Source organism: Thermobia domestica, chromosome 12, assembly GCF_964235325.1.
Source record: "Thermobia domestica chromosome 12, izTheDome1.hap1.1, whole genome shotgun sequence".
In the NCBI taxonomy this organism is placed as follows: domain Eukaryota; kingdom Metazoa; phylum Arthropoda; class Insecta; order Zygentoma; family Lepismatidae; genus Thermobia; species Thermobia domestica.
The window spans coordinates 182,503,570-182,518,764 of NC_137465.1; the positions used below are offsets into that span (position 1 = coordinate 182,503,570).

General features: G+C 36.5%; 1 protein-coding gene across 2 annotated transcripts in view; it reads left to right on the forward strand.

The window, feature by feature from the left end:
* Osi24 (Protein) overlaps positions 1-15,195 on the forward strand; it is a 164,851-nt gene that overhangs the window by 143,633 nt on the left and 6,023 nt on the right. The gene's annotated exons all lie outside the window — the stretch shown is intronic.

A 15,195-nucleotide genomic window follows, 5' to 3' on the forward strand; every position in this document is an offset into this window, starting at 1 on the left:
AGTTGAAAAAAAAATATGTTTTATTATTTCTTGAAACCCTGAACACTTGTTTTCAAATAAATGGTAATCTTGAAAATTTAAGGTGGAAAATATATCCAAGATTTGGTTTACATGATTTTGTTCGAAAAATTAATTAAAGAATTTTTTAGTGTCCAAAATTTGGTTTTAATTTAGTTCGAAAAAAAATTTGGATTTGAAAACTTTCAAATGTGGTTTACAACTTTAGTTCGAAACTTGTTTTTAAAAATTGGTTCGAAATTTTTTGTTTAAATTTTTAGTTCGAAAAATTTTGATTTGAAAATTTAGTTCGAAAGTTTTTAGTTTAAAATATTTTTTCGAAAAATTTTTAATTTTTTTAGTTCGAATTTTTTTTGGGTTCGAAAATTTTTTGTTCGAAAATTTTTTGATTTGAAAATTTAGTTCGAAAGTTTTTAGTTTAAATTTTTTAGTTCGAATTTTTTTCAAATTTTTGTTTCAAAATTTTTTAGTTCGAAAATTTTTTGTTTGAAAATTTTTGTTTAAAATTTTTTAGTTACAAATTTTTTTAGTTCGAAAAATTTTTAGTTTAAAATTTCTTGCACTCTGCGGAACCGTTTCGAAAAGAATCGGAGCAGTTTAGGTAAGAAAAATCTGGCAACACTGTTTCCATTAATGAAGCGCTTACTGAGCAATAAATCGCTTAAACTCACAACAATGTGATATAAGAAATCTACAAGCGACACCCCTCTTTCACCATTGTTACTTCCAGAGACATAGGCTACTAATTCAAGGACAGGATCTCCATCAAGGTAAGAATCATCTTATCTGTCAAAGAGAGAACGATAATATTTAATGTAAACTTCAGTACAATATCATACCATAAAAGGGTTATTTAAGGATGGGTTGAACCCTCCACGGGAACTTTAAGGATAACCATAAAAAGGGAACAAAATTCTAAAATACAGGATCACCGACATATCGCTCTATATTTCACTCATGGGGTGTGTGGCGGGTCTAAGATCATGTGACCTCTGTCGGCCAATCAGAATCGAGGTACCAAAACACTCATCTTACTCGTAAAAAGGGAACAAATTTCAAAAGTCACAGGGGCTTAAGATCACGTGACCTCTATCAATCAATCAAATTCAAGGTACCAAACCACTCATCTTACCCATAAAAGGGAACGAATTTTAAAAAATCCCTGGGCCTAAGATCACGTGACCTCTGTCAGCCAATCATAAACACTCATCTTACCCGTAAAAGGGAACGAATTTCAAATATCGCAGGGTCTAAAATCACGTGACAGCTATCAACCAATCAGAAACACACATTTTACCCGTAAAAGGGAACAAATTAGTGAGGGATTTCCCCGCGGGGTGACTCATGACGTCATACCACGTGACCTGGAAAATTTGAATTTCCCGCGTGGGCGGGGCCTAACGTCACGTGACCTCTCTCAGCCAATCAGAATCGAGAAATTTTTGCTGACTCGGCTCAATATACGTCGGCCACTACTACTTGTATCGAGTTGTCAAATTCAGAAACTCATTGGTAAAAGAGGGCTCATTTACAGAGGAAATGTAGCAGCCTATAAACTGAAAGACACAGCTATAGATCATGGAAACTTTTTGGATATTATTCTTTTCTTACGCAAATTTGATCTTCCTCTTAAAAGTAATTTAGATAAGGTCACTGAGAAGAGTCATATACGAGGAAGTAAGCAGGATAGTGGTCGCATAACTTTTACTAAACACGGTGAATTATGTTTTGAATGCTATCAGCACACTTATCAAGAAGATATTTCGAAAGAAGTCTCTCAAGCTTCAATATTGTCTGTTCTATTAGACACTACTCAAGATATAGTAGTTTCAGGCCAGCTCTGTTGTTTTACGGTATGTTGTTAAAATGGTTGTTAAACAAAGTATTGTTGTCATTGTAAAATGCATATCTACCACAGGCCAGTATCTTTGCGGTTTACTGCTGGAAATTCTGCAGAAGTTGAACCTTGATATTAAGAAGTGTATTTGAAATTCAACCGATGGCTCAAGTAATATGCAAGGACAATATTCAGATTTTGTCAATTCACCTATGATCAGTTACACGTGTGATTCAGTTGATTTTGAGTTTAACGGTCCTTTTAGCAGCGAGGCTATATGAGACGGGACATACTGATTTACGGGAAATCTGAAGCACTTTGCCCGTAACTCAGGTAACATGCGAAAGAAATTTTTCAAAATTGAAATAAACTGAAATACATTAAAAATAGGCTAACGAGTACCATGTCTCAGGAACATTTGAAAACATTTTGTTGATGTCTATTGAAAAAGATTTATTAAAAAATATTTCGAATGTAAAAGTGATAGATACAGTAGCATCAAAAACTAGTACACTAAATCATCTGCTAATTTTGTAATATAGTATATGTTCTCCTTGAACTTCATATAATATTTTGAACAATTCAGAATAATATACTGATGAAAGAATATCAGGTTTTAATTGTCAATTGTTAATACTATTGATTTACTGTAGAAAGAAAACTGTGCAATTGATTTGTGACATTGAGATGCTGGTGGCCCTTGTGGGAGAAAGCGCCCGCGCCCCTCTAATAATGCCTATCCGTCCCTGGTCCAAAGCCTGGATAAAGTGTGATGGAAATCAGCAAATATTCAAATATTGCATATGCAAGATTCTTGCTGGTCTTAGTCTGGCGAGAATCTTGCAGGTATGGTCTTGGTGTTGCGAGAATCTTGCAGGCATGGTCTTAGTCTTAGTCTTGGTCTTGCATCGGTACTTTTCTCACCACCAACCTGTTCAACTTTTAACCTTATTTTGCCCGATATATATATACTTATATACCGTCCTATTAAGTGGTACGTTTTGTCGCCTGACATTATTTGATGTCTGATTGGAAGACTCTTCGCAAGTAGCCCTCCAGACAAGTGGTACGTTTTGTCACTTGTCATTATTTAAAGTGTTTTCCGAAAACTCTTCACAAGCAGCCCTCAGGGTATGTGGTACGTTTTGTCGGTGGTACGTTTTGTCGCGTATTCAATATTTTTGGCCATTGTGGGCATTTCTTAAGTTCTACCTGAGAGTCTATCTGATCGAACCGGTTTATCGATTGTCATTTGTAGTTCATAGGATTAACATGGAGCTAGATGGAATTGGGAATGCTCCGTTCCAATAATGTCCATTTTAAACTTGAACCCCTTCCGTTTCCTCCACAGAAAGCTCTTCATAAAAAAGAGTAACCAAACGTTTGCTGTAGTTTTATATTTTTAACACTGGTTGTTTTTTTTTTTCGTTTCTTTTTGTTTCATCGTTCCTTATTTTTTCATTTGCGGTTTCGAAGGGGGGGTCCGGACTCCCCGGACCCACCCCTTGGCTACGTGCCTGCCCTGTCCCTGACATCTATAAAGTGTGTCCAAATGATACATTCAGTTAAAGATCTTTGATGCACACCTCTTGACTTTGGTGAATTTTCGTAATCTACACTTTGCCCTCCCCCCTAAAAAAGAGCACTTAAAGACTCACGATAATTTGTAAAGAATATATTTGTATTCAATGTGTGCAACGGCGCCCATCAAGGGGGACAAGGTGGGGCGCTTACCCCTCTACAGGAAATCGTACTTCAGAATATCGAAAACACAATAGAATTTTTACATTAGTTACAGCAAAATTTAAAACTATATTTGAAATGTCGCTTATACTTGCCCCCCCTTGGAAACCATAACATGGGCGCCCTTGAATGTGTGCATCATTAGTTTCCCATTATTATAGTGCAACGAGGATTGGAAGGGGGAAGCTAACGAAGATAAGTTAGCTAACGTATTCAAGAAAGTAAATACTACACTGCCTGCCTACACGTTTTTCATTCTGAAGGACAACCAGGCCAACTGAGAGAAATATTCCACCTTAAACCATTCATATAGAATACTTCATACCGTTACTATTTAAACCCTATAAATTTTAGATTTATCATGTACGATGAAGAGACTAATGGTACGATCAAAAGGTACTACGGAATCATGAAATGTTATAGTATAAACCTTATTTGGCGTTATCCATGTTTTCAACAATAATGTCCAAGTAACCTTTACGGCTAAAATTCATGAAACAAAACGCGAATACTTATTACAGTACAAATACTTAGTTTAGTTAATGAGCTTTCTTGATATATCTTTCTGGTAAGCATAAACTATTACGTTTTTAAACATATTACAAGCAAATTTTACTTCTTGTTAACGTAAATCCTTTCGACATCTATCCTTTAAATGTGCTTCTCTGTATCTCGTTTATTTTATCACACAAAAGTCCGGCCTGAGAACACATATAAGAATACATATGCCTTCTTTTCTATACGTGACAACTAATGCCTAAAACGTCATGTGCAATTATTGTTAGGTTTCTTGCCAACAATTGCCTCCTTAGGGAACAATACCGTTTCCGGACGTAGGGTATTTCTAGCGATTGCACGCGTGCAACCTATATATCAGTCAACTCGTCTTGACGCAGGAATGGAATCGGTATCAGAATTGGTCACTTCTGGACAGCCACTTTCGGTACACAAATCGACAGTCGCTCCCTTTCATCAAGACGGTTGATTGATACCGGTATATAGCCTAGGTTGCGCGTGTGCAACCTCTGGATATATCTCATCCCCGTAAAGTAAATTAGGTATGCTGCACCAGAAGTGAATGACCGGAAGTTACCAATATTTGTACTGACTGCTTTCTTTCGTCAAGATAAGTTGACTGATATAATAGCCTATACAGGATGTTTCAAAACAACAACTACAACGTTTGGGAAGTGATTCCTGACACAAAGATAAGACAAAAAGTATAAACCAACCTGGGTGCACAAATGTTTCCTTTCGGAGTTAAAGGCTACCGAAAACATGAAAAAATAAACTTTAAAGGTCCATAGCTCCAAAATTATGGGTCCTACCGTTGTCGGGTCAAGACTTCACATAGGAACTAGTATGTGCCCTACCCAAATATCCAAGTTTCAAAATTCTGCGGTACTTCCCAAACAATTTATATAGAGGCAGTTGATGAGTACTTCAAATTATATGCCGGTAGCCAAACTCCCTGTATTGTTACGGAAGTACCGCAGGATCCTGAAACATGGATATTTGGATAGAGCACATATTAGTTCCTAAGTAAAGTCTTGACCCGACTACGGTAGGTCCCATAGTTTTAGAGCTATGAACCCTTCAAGTTTATTTTTTTTTTCACGTTTTCGGCAGCCTATAACTCCGAGGGGAAGCATTTGTGCACCCAGGTTGGTCTATACTTTTTGTCTTATCTTGGTGTCAGAAATCACCTCCCAAACGTTGTCGATGTTGTTTTGAAACACCCTCTATATATACGTTGCATGTGTTAATCGCTGGGCATAGCCCATTCCTAGAAAGTGTATTAGGTATCGATGATCTATTCCGGAACCGATCATTTTTTCTCTAAAAGATGAATTGATTAATATGTGGTTTGTAAGTATGTAGCTGCTGGAAATGTTTTGCCCGCAGGAAAGGTATTAGGTACCGTGTATCAGAAATGGGTGACCCGCAAGTGACCAATTCCGGTACCGATTGCTTTATTTTGTCAAGACAAATTGAAGTTGTAAGTGTGCTTTTTCTGAAAAAGCCATCCACCGGAATCTCTATTGGATACCGTGTACTGGAAGAGGGTAATCGGAATCGCTTTCTTTCGTCAAGACGTGTGATTGATATATATGTTGCATGTGTTCAATTACTGGGCATAGTCCATTATCAAAAATAATCATAAGTACAGCCGGATGTGATCAATTCCGGTACCGATCGCATTCCTTTGTAAAGGTGAGTTGATTGGATATACAGTTTCCATGTGTGTCATCGCTGGAAAACTGTACTTGAATCCATGTACTGGAGTAGGTAAAGTAGGCAAACAAAAATGACGAATTGTGATACCGATCGCTATCTCTCGTCAAAATGAGCTTGTTTATACATAACATGTATGCAATTGCTGGAAAATGCCCACCCCGAGAACGTTAATTAGAAATCATCTACCGGGAATGAGTCGCCGGAAGTGATCGATTGCTTTCTTTCGTCACGAGCAGTTAACTGATATATAGGTTAAATGTGCGCAGTGGCTGGATATAGCCCACGCCCGCAAACTGCATTAGGTACCGTGTATCGGAAGTGACCAATTCCGGAAGGCCTATTGATCGTTATCTTTCGTCAAGGTGATAATAGTGTAAAACTTTGTCCCATATAGGTATAGGTAGAGCGTTAATAAAAAGAGTGTCCGGAATCGACTCCCACCACCGGATTTTATTATAAAAGTTTCACTTTAAAAATATTTTTGCAGAATACTCTACAAATAATCTCTTTAGTACACATGGTTAGTTAAAGGTAGTCTTTGACTGTAAAGTCGCAGACAGGATCTCTACAGAGCCCCGTAGCAGGCTAAACAGAGGGGAGTTAGGGACCCAATACTCCGTAGCAAGCAGAGGAGGGCTAAGTGGCCAACAGAGCCCCGTAGCAGGCCAAGCGGCTAAGATTAGGATTCCCAGACAGAGCCTCGTAGCAGGCTAAGCCAGGAGATAGGATAGGCGTAGTCCCGTAGCAGACTAGAGGCCTGGGGTTAGGTTACTCCTAATGTTCCGTGACAAACAGTACGAGGGTCACCAGAAAACTGGTACTGAACTGCCTTTGTCCATCCAATTTATAGGGTTCCTTGCGTGGCGGTAGCGCTGCTGCTCCGTGCGAGGGGGCAGAAGCCCGTCGTCTGCAAGTGATTGTAGATCCATCTGGTGTGGAATCCTCTTGCCAAACCACGTGGTGGCGTTTGTAAACACTGGCGTGTAGAATTGTTGCACTGGAATAGTGCGTGTGATGGTTAAGATCTCCTTCAATAGGAACACAATAATTCGAGACGAGACACTACTTTCGCGACGAGATAGCCTTAAATCTCTTCCCATGGGCAACATTATTCAGAATATATCTAAAATCGAGAATAAACATTTTTATAATATTAATAAGATCTTGTGAAATATGATTTCAATTTTCAGATGTAAGGATCCTTGGTCTCTCATACCAAAACCTTGTACTTACGCCAATAAGTAAGAGAAACGAAGTAATGGCCTTTTAATTGATCTTCATTTATAAAGAGTATTTAAATTGTACTGCCCTACTTTCACCACAGTGTAGAAGGGTTATTATACTTCGTAGTTTTTCACATTTTAGGTTCTGCGTGTTGATGGAGACTCCCACAGTAAAGAATATTATCATTTCTATTATCCATATCAGACGTGCGTGCAGAATTGTATAGTAAGATTCCTTGTACTATTTACTGGATGATATTCAATAAACAACGTGCTAGATATATTTTATTGGAGATTAATTCGGTTACTCTTTTATCAGTCTCTTCATCAATTTACATATTATTATTATTATTATTAACATACACTTATCACATATAATTATACTTATTTTCAATATTAATTCTTATATTATTATTATTATTATTATTATTATTATTATTATTATTATTATTATTATTATTATTATTATTATATTTATCACTTTATATTCCAGCGTTTCCCAACCTTTTTCAACTTGCGGCACACTACGGGTGTAACTTGAATTCTCGCGGCACACTCATAGATATTATTATTATTATTTGTAAATATAAAATATAGTGTTTTTTTTATTACTGATTTCCTTACAGAGAAGAAAGCTCGATCACTGATTTCTCCTCGTGGTAATTTATTATGCCTATTTTTTCATTCTAATTTAAAAATAGAAAACGACTGCAATGAGATATGGGACCAAGGCTTTTAAAACTACACTTTTTCTTGAAAACTGTATCCAACCTTTCACTAAGAAGGAAGATCACTAAATAACGAATGAACAAACAAATCTCTTTTACTTTTAAAACACAAATCTAGGTAATTTGTATGCATGTTTGCTTTGTCGAAAGGACTGTATGTATTTTAAAATTTCAAGTTACGAAGTAGTCTGCAACAATAAAGAAGCGATAATGGTCATAAGAATGATGCTATGAAAATGCTATTTTCAACATTAAAAATGTACAGAAAAGCAACAGTGTGAAACTCAAAATTGTAGATTCATAGTAGAGGTTCATGTTAATGTTAAATACAAATATACATTTTTTTTCCTATGTTTTGCAATTTGATTGCTATAGTATTAATAATTTTGTTTCGATTTCCTCGCGGCATACCAGTGTGCCGCGGCACACCGGTTGGGAAACGCTGTTATATTCTGTCAAGGTCTGAATTTAGTAATAAGACACTAGGATCACATATCAAGATATACATGTAGGCAACATCATCCAGCTAATTATCCATTACTCTGCGTTATGAAAACTATTCATTGTACTATCTCATGGTTTTAATTTTAATCACAATATTATATACGAACTACAGTTCGGATAGCATCGATGTTCGATCCGAGTACAAATTTTAAAGACACATATTTTCACAATGCATATTACCTAACTAACAAAATGTCTTCTTTACTAATAATTTATATCAGTTTGTTTATCCAATAACGATTCGAAATATATATATATATATATATATATATATGTGTGTGTGTGTGTGTGTGTGTGTGTGTGTGTGTGTGTTATATGGAAATATACATATACACGTTGCCGAATATGATACCGAAATATATAAGACTGAGTTAACATGTGTTTCGGATTCAGGGGTGTCCACAAATAGGTTTTAGGGCAGGTTGTGTCCATGATATTATTGGAGGGCTGTTATGATAATTTTTCATTGAAAATGATATAATTAAATTGGATAATGATAAATTCTGGGGGTCTGCACCCTAGCGTGTGGGGGATAGTCACCCCTGTTCGGATCCCACTTTAAGCTGTAAGTCCACATCTTATATAGCCTCAATGCTGAAAGGAACGCTAATCTCCAAATCATCTAACCAAGAAGTGTTTTTACTTCTCAGCAACATCAGTCTTAAGATTAAATTAGCCCACTGTATATTAGACGTAATGGCGTAACTTCAATCATACCGGAACTGAAACTTATGACAAAGATAATATCAACCTCAATTGCTCATAATGGTTGACTTGTTATTATTATTCTTATTAATAATAATACAATAATAATAGTAACGAATCTTCGGAAGGAAATGAATAATTTATGTGGCTATCGCAATCAAGAGGAATGAAGATGACGCCTTCGTCGCATAACAATTCGGTTTTGGAAAAGTGGAACAACACCTCACTCACATGTAAGTACATTCCGTGATCATAGGACATTATTGGTCGCAGCAGGATGTACAAAGACGCAATGGGCGTAGGGGAAAGACCACTCCTCGCATAACAGAAACTTGATCTAATACTAAACAGGATGGACGTTCTACTTTTTCATGTGTTTGGTAATAGTCTATGATGAGTTTTCACGAACTGTCCCATTAACCTTCACAAGAAAGAAAGAAAGAAGACAATATACACATAATTGTTCCGCATTACTATTTGAAGAATTTGTTATTCATTTGAAAATGTTTTCTTTAGAACACACTAAATCATTAAGGCCATTAGAGTGAGAATTTTAAGATTCCTGATTTAATTTCCTGTTTTCGTAATTGTTAGATTTCCAAACTATGATATGCATAAGTGTAGAAAGTCTATGGAACGGCCATGTTCATCTTTTCGTGAACAGGTATCAGAACTAAAACAGTAAGATATATCGAAATGCCGTTTTCTGTAATCGATTCAGCGGCCCAAGAATAAGTTCCATTTCTTCCGTTAAAACTCGATTCAAACCGGAAGTGCTTAAAATTAACCGTTTCCGGTTAGGACATTTATAGCCGTAGAACAGAAACGGTAATATATTATATAATGACAAACGGTTTTCTGCAACCGACACAGTGTCTAAAGAATATATATAGGGTCTATATATATCATCATCACAACCCGCAACATTGTCGAAACCGGAAGTGATTGATTTTATGAGTACTTCCGGTTTCAATACTGATAGAGAGCAAAAAATTTTAGAGATATCGAGATGTGGATTTTTGACAATCGATTTAGCGTCCCAAAAATAGGTTATATCTCCTCTCTTAACCCCATATTGAAACCGGAAGTGGTAGAAATAAGGAATTTCCGGTTCTGAATGTTTACCGTTATAGAATAAAAACGTTAAGAGATAGCGACGAGTGGTTTTACGTAATCGTTTCAGTGTCTTAAGAGGACATATCATTACCACCCTTAACACGCTACAAAAACCGGAAGTGGTGCTCCGTCGTGGGTTAAGCTGATAGCATACAGACCTTTGACTTGAGAGAAACGTGTTCGACTCCCAGCAGAAGCTTGTGTGGTTCAGATTGAACGTTAAGCTGTAGGTCACGTCATATAGCCTCGCTGCTGAAAGAGATGCTAAATTCAAAAAACAAATCAAACCAAATCAAAAACCGGAAGTGGTTTGAAATGTATTTGTAGGCTACTTCCGATTTTAATTTTCACAGATTAAAAACGCTAAGAGATGTTAAAGGCGTTTTTTTTTTTTAAATACAGATTCATCTCAGCATTTATTTATCAGTTCAAGACATACATAACAATAGAAAAGGCATTATTTTTTAAATGGACAATGTAATAAAACACATGCATTAATAATTCCATTAGAGCTTCCTCGTGCCTAAGCAGTTAGCGTATGCGCATTTGGCTTGGAAGACCCAGGTTCACTTCTCGATGGGGGCTCATGTGGTTCCGTCCCACGTTAAGCTGTAGGTTCACGTTTCATATAGTCTCCCTGCTGAAAATATGAAACCTCTTAGACCACCTACATTTCCTTCAATTCAATCAATCAAATTAATGCACTTACCAGAAGAAAGGGCACAACCCTTTAACCGGGATGACGGACAAAAAAAAATCTTGGTGTTGAATTCACACACAAGTAACAATTTAAAGTGGTAGTCATTTTGTGTTGTTTCAATACCTCATTTTTTTTTTTTTTTTTTGCGGTGTACAAGTTAGAATTATAGGTTATAGTATATATATATATATATATATATATATATATATATATATATATATATATATATATATATATATATATATATACAGGGTTTTCATAAAGTATGGACGGATTTAATTCGCTTATAATTTACATAAAAATGCTTATATTGAAATCAAATAAAGTGCAAACGGTAGCGGAAGGATTAGATTTTTACCTGTAATCTGCACCAGCTCAGTTCATTCACCGCCACACCTCCAACTGGGCGCCTTTTACATCCACACATTCGCGTAGGCGGCGCTGGAATCCACTCACAGCGTTCCGCCGTGTTTGATCCGAAATGCCAGCCACACACGCCCTGATTTTGCCCTTTAAGTTCTCCAAACTATTTGGCTTCTTTGCATAAACTTCCGTTTTCACATGACCCCAAAGCCAGAAGTCGCAGGGGGTAAGGTCGGGTGAAAGCAACAATGGATGGAATTTGGTAAGAAACTGATCCTTGCCCTCCCTCTCCTTCTCTCAACGTGTTCAGAGTTGCCGCTTATCTAACAGTGTTGCCAACTAAAAATTTAATTCTTCCGCTACCGTTTGCACTTTATTTGATTTCATTATGAGCATTTTTATGAAAATTATAAGCAAATTAAATCCGTCCAGATTTTATGAAAACCCTGTATGGTATCCCAGAAGGAAGGGAGAATATTTTAGGAAATGGTAGAATGGGTGATTCTAAGCAAAAGAGTTCATAGATCATAAGTCCGAATCTCAAGGGTTTGTGAAATAAAGGTTGTGAACAGTGGCGTATTTACGATTTTGTTTCGGGAGGGGCTTTGCTAACTTTCGGGGGGGAGGCTTTGCCTGGAAATGTGAAAATTCTGCTAGATATTTCATTTACTTTACTATACTAAGTAAGATTTCGGGGGGGGGCTTAAGCCCGGAAGCCACCACCCCTAAATACGCCACTGGCTGTGAACCATTTTTACATTATATTGATTATTGCTCAGCCTGTAGTTATTCTACAAAGGTGGTGCATAACGGATTTGAAAGGTGATGAAATGTGACAGTGGTATCTTTGGAAGAGATGTTATTGAGGGATATTTTGGAATCAATGTGTTACCCTCCCAATTTCTTTAAATGACCTTAAATTTCTCAGATTCCCCTCAATAGCTTCCCTTCGGAAGACAACACTGCCACATGCTGCATACCGCTGGAAAGGTCATTCCATCAGCTTTCAAATCCGTTATGTCTTACCTCTGTAAAATACTTACAGGGTGAACAATACGCAACAAGTAAAAAATGGTTTACAAACTGTAGCTCTCAAACCGTTGAGATTAGGACGACCTATGTTCACACGAACTTTTTTGCTTAGAATCACTCATACTACCATTTCCCAGAATATTGCCCTTTCCTCCTGGGACACCATATATATATATATATATATATATATATATATATATATATATATATATATATATATATATATAACCAATTCATAAGGAAAGAAAAATTGTTTATAGAACTCCATTTGTTTGACATAGCTTTTACATGGGCATCAATTGTTAAAAAATAAAGAAAAATAAGATCAAACTCGTACAGTGTTATGCAATATACAACAATAGTGCATTTGTTACTATGTAATCCAGTTCGACAAATGAGAGTAATAAAATAGATGATCAATTTCAGTTGCTTTAATCATTTTAACTTGATTTATTTTTCTAATATTTTATATTTTATAATAAACATTCTTCATTTATTTTTCTAGTATTAAAATTTAATAAACACATATCTTCTAACAGACCAACCTCATTTGGCGGGGAAGGATATCATTTGGATGTCGAGTCCCCATTCACCTCATGTGATTACATCCTGTTGTAAAAGAGAGAGGAACGTAAGAAGACGCCGTCCCCCACCTCGAAAATATATGTACGTCCCCACAGCTTCTAAAAGATTACAATGATCAAAGATAGGCAGGGGAACGGCGTGACGTCATGCCGTTACCTACCGTCCCCCTACCTTTTCAGATCCACTTTTACCCCTGGTTACATCTCAACTCAATACATATTTTGCATTGTAATTAAAAGTCAGGACAATAAGTAGCCATTATTGCTTTGAGTTCAGAATTTCTCTCTCTTACAATCAAGTCCAGTAAGAAACTTAAATTCTGTCCGATAGATGGCAGGAGTAGTGTAATGCACCTGTGGAAGAATAATTTTATGACTGCATTTGTATTGACTACAAGCTTTTAACCAAGGTCCTAGGGTGACCAAATCGTCAACTAGAAAAAACGGGACACCTTTTATTTCTGGATAGGTTGCTCCCCTACTCTCCGTTCTCCCTCTCTTACAAAAAGGGCAAATTTTCACTTTTTCGTTTTAAAACCTATTGAAAAGGTTGTGGAATTAATTAGATAATAAGTAACTATCAGCAGCTAACAAAAAAGGAAATATTTGAAAACATTACTAAAAATATATGACCGCTCAAATCTATCACCGAAAGAATTTATAATTACTCTCAGTATCGTATTCCAACTCATTTTATTTGCATTTTCTTACTTTTAAATATTGTTTCATTTACAACTAGTTTTCATATTACTTTCACTTTTATAGTTCTATACTTATGGTCACCTTTCGTAAATGGAAGTATGTTACATCTTAGTCAAATCACGGAAACTCTGTACTGCACCGATGACAGCACCTCTTCCACCGCCCGATACAGAGAATAAAAACAGGTTACATTTGTTCTCCATAAGACTTTCAGCCCTTTCACTATCGTCTGCGGAGTGGGGAGACCTAGGACGGAAAACAGTGCAGCCACCACATCCAATATTGCAAACGTCGTAATGACGTTGCTCAGTAATTAGACATATTCCAATATAATCACATAGCTTAGAAAATAATAATATAAATTAGGAAATTTTAGCGATTCGAAAGGTTTTTTGTACCCAATGTACGTAAATACGGGACATTTTGGTGTCCCGGGAGAAGTTTTCGGGACACCGGAAATGGTAGTGAAAAAACGGGACAATCCCGTTTTTACGGGACGGTTGGTCACCCTATCCATAATGCACTTTTCATTAACTCTTCTGTCATATATGACCCTTCCTTTCACAAGTTTAAGATTACTTCACTTTATGATGAAGTAGCCTTACAGCGAAATGGAGGATAATGTGAAATTAAGGCATTCTTTTGATATTGTAAAATGTGTGCATCAAGGTGACCAGAACTTTTACTTTCAAAAACGGGACGCATACGAATCAGCGACGGTGGGGGTGGGGGAGTGACTTCCACATTGCATTTTGGGACTCAGCAGTGTTTTCAATTTACAAAATACACAAGTAAGAATGATAACACGGCGTTTCTAAATTAAATACAGCCCAACAATACATTTAATTTCTTGAAAACACAGAATTCCAACTCAATTTCCACTTGAACCACAGAACACTCAATTCCCATTTGAATATTCAGAAGTTCTAGGCACGGCTGAACCTTCCCAATGAGTGTCGGTACGGAAGAGCGTAGAATTTGTATTGACCATTTATATTTTGAATAATAATTACGGGACACCTGGGTCATTTTTGCTTAAAAACGGGACATTTAGGCGTCCCGTTTGAGAATCAGAAAAAAACTGGACAAAGGTTGAAAATAAGGGACTGTTCCGGCTAAAACGGGACGTCTGGTCACCTTGGTGTGCATGCAAATAAATACCTTGTGTCATGGGGAACTGCACTTTAGGTTATAACGCAATTAAAAAATAAAGCTTTTTAATAATTTGTCTAGTTTCTTAGAAATCCGTCAGATGACAGAGAAGGAAAACATTCCTTCATGTAATGGAATACTTGATCTCCGTCACTGATGAGAACGATTTCTATAACATTTCAGAAGTTTCTAATATTTCATTTTCTGTGTTGCTGTTAAATTAGAAATGATGCGAGATTAGGAATATTTAACGTACCTTATACACTGTATTCGCAAAATATTAGGGAAAGAAATAAATAATAATTAAGCAACAGTGATAAAGGTGTCACAATACTGTCAATACGTTCTTTGTTGGTAATACCAAAATATTTCAGTTCTTTGCAAAGCATACTTTTGTTTTATTTTCAGCATAGATGCTTCAACACACCAGGACAAGCCCTAAGTCTATGGTCTATGGAACCCGGAGGTTCAATGCCGCGTTCACAAAAGCTCTCCACTGACTTGTCCTTAGCCAACTGCATCCAGTTTCTACTTTGTATTCCAATCTCTG